Genomic DNA, 3,222 nt, shown 5'->3' with positions numbered 1-3,222 from the left:
ACTAATTGGCAATAAGTGGAGAGGCCCTAATAGATTATAAAGTGCAGGATCTTAAATAACCCAACCATGTGGGACTAATAATCTCAACACGCCCCCTCACGTGTAGCCTCGGCGGGTCTTACAAACACGTGGACAATTAAATCGGGTGACGCGGAATAAAGGTGCGGTCAACTGACTCGACACAAATAGCCTGTTCTGATACCATATTAAAGTCTGCGGGCATCCAACTCAAAACCAATTGGCAATAAGTGGAGAGGCCCTAATAGATTGTAAACCGCAGGATCTTAAATAACCCAACCATGTGGGACTAATAATCTCAACACGCCCCCTCACGTGTATCCTCGGCGGGTCTTACAAACACGTGGACAATTAAATCGGGTGACGCGGAGTAAAGGTGCGGTCAACTGACTCGACACAAATATACTGCTCTGATACCATATTAAAGTCTGCGGGCATCAACCTCAAAACCAATTGGCAATGAGTGGAGAGGCCCTAATAGATTATAAACTGCAGGATCTTAAATAACCCAACCATGTGGGACTAATAATCTCAACAGAAAGAGAGACGGAAACGGCAGTTATGTTATTACTGCGACGAAAAGTGGCAGCGTGGTCACTGTTGAAAAAGTCCAGCACTACTCCTAATCGAAGGTGATAACAAGAGAGAAGAGTTTAGTGACTTAGATGGGGTAGTTGACAGTGAATCTTACGAGGATGCCGAAGTTGTTGAGATTTCAATGCATGCCTTAGATGAATCGCTAGCTCCACAAACTATGCGATTCCAATGAGAAGTAAACAAGTCTCAGGTAACTATTCTCATAGATTCTGGTAGTACTCATAATTTTGTGGATAACTCCATTCCAAAGAGATTAGGAATTAAAGTTACCGCTGACGACTATTTTGAGGTAATGGTAGCGAATGGGACTAAACTTCCTTGTGAAGGAAAGTGTGAGGGTACTTTGACGATTCCAAAGATCCATATCCAAGAATCAATCAAGTCGTATCCAACAAATAAGGATGGATATATCTACTTTGATTGATTAACGTACAACCTGTTATATTTCAATTATAAAGATAAACAATCTAATGAGGGAAAATAAATAACACAGACACCAGAAATTTTGTTAACGAGGAAACCGCAAATGCAGAAAAACCCCGGGACCTAGTCCAGACTTGAACACCAAACTGTATGAAGATGCTACAGACACTAGCCTACTATCAGAACTTCAGACTGGAATATAGTTGAGACCGAATTAAACCGTCATATTAATTCAGTTACAGTCACACTCCTTACTCCTCTTGAATCCCAGTAGGACTCCGCGCAATTGATTCCCTTAGCTGACGTCCTTTACATCCTAAGAGTTGCTTCAACTTAATTGAAGACTTTAAACCAATTTGCCTCCCACATATAAGCCTATATGTGATTTACTTTATGATCAAAGGTCAAGGTGAGGTAAGAAATCAATAGCAATAGACAAAGTCTAGCTAATCTCAAAATCCGATCTTATAACTCCCGAAGAGAAGTCTAGAATATTATTCACCTCACAAGTCGAAACTTGTGGAATCACAAAGTCTGAGACGAAGATACTTTGTGATTTTTATCTATTTTGTTTAAGTGAGTAAACCAACAATCAAAACAAGTTCAGGATACACGAACTATCAAGATAAGGATAGTTGGACCTGGCTTCACGAATCCCCAGGTGAAGTCTTTTTAATTGATAAACCTTATAAGGGTATTAAGGAGAGGACGACTCTAGTTTACAACTAGGACACACAAGAATACTGTCAGGGATTCAAATATCCCAGTTGTTTAATGTTCTCCTTTTATAGACTTTAAAGGTCAAGGTTGCTTTAGGTTTAAGCTAAGATAGCTTTGGTACCAAGCAATCAATAATCACCGTTAGATGAAAAACTTGACATGGGATTAACATAACAGAACATACACTCTGGTTAGAATGAACCGTTACCGAACTGTGTATAATGCTTGGCTTATGTAGGTTAGCCGAAACTATCCAATTGAACAATAGGCTTAATCATTTTCATATAACACTTCAAGACTATTCTTGAATCACACATATGATGCCGATTATCTCACATAAATAATTCTTATGCATCTGAAAATATTCGACAAGGTAAGTACGTGTACCGGGTACGTGTACTATACATGCTCGTGAATATTCTTGTCATTGTATGTATACCGGGTATGTGTACCCTTAAGACAAAAACGAGTTCAGGAACTCACAAATATTTTATGGTATGCGTACCTTATTTGGTTTTAAAACCAACAGATCTTTTCCGGTTTACATACTAGGTATGCATACCTTTCCCGGTTCACGAGCTCACAGACTTTTTATGTACGGATACCGGGTATGCGTACCTAAAAGTTGCTTCCGAACTATGGTTATGCCGGTACGCGTACTGGGTACATGTACTGCAGCTCCGGATCTATAAAAGTTCTCCCAGTATGTGAACTGGTATGCAATGTCCTATATCCAGATTTATAGTAGTACTATATCTCTCTAATAATGGATTCGAAAATTCTCGAATAACATCAATAACACATATCACTGTTCCAGGCTATTTTCAAATGATTAAATCTTGAGTCATAATTAGGTCGTAAGCAAGCTTTTCACCAAATTCATCAAGTATGAACAAATGTTCTTAAGATTAGCATATTTCGAGAACGATATTCAAGATAAACTTGACTCGAAATTTCTGTTATGCATATACTATTTAATTTAGTCATGCGACAATGTCTCAAAGATAGAAAGGTGAAACTTGAGATATAGGTGGTTCAGTCTTTATTTACCTTTTGATGTTGAACTTCTTCAAAGCTTCTGTTGATTTTCGCCTTCAAACAGTGAAACGCAGTCATATCTGATTTTCAACTACACATTTCTATCCTAATCTGAGACTGACTAAATGTAGATTAGAAATCAAGATATAGTTTTGACAACTAAATTTGACAACAAGCTTGAGATAAAAACACTTGTGTGTTCGACCGAGCAATGCTCTAACACTTGTCTTAATAAATTTCTCCAAATATGATTCAAGCAATGGATGTTCATAGATCTTTAAAATCTTGGTTAACAACAATTTGTTATTCATGAATTATTTTTGTTTCAAGTTGATCATTTGGAAATTGACCAAGCAATAATATTTATTATCTATGGCGATTGGGAATGTCTCAAATCGTTTAAAGAGAGTTGTCAGAACTACTGAA

This window comes from Papaver somniferum, chromosome 4, assembly GCF_003573695.1.
Source record: "Papaver somniferum cultivar HN1 chromosome 4, ASM357369v1, whole genome shotgun sequence".
Classification (NCBI taxonomy): Eukaryota; Viridiplantae; Streptophyta; class Magnoliopsida; order Ranunculales; family Papaveraceae; genus Papaver; species Papaver somniferum.
This window is presented reverse-complemented; position numbering follows the sequence as displayed.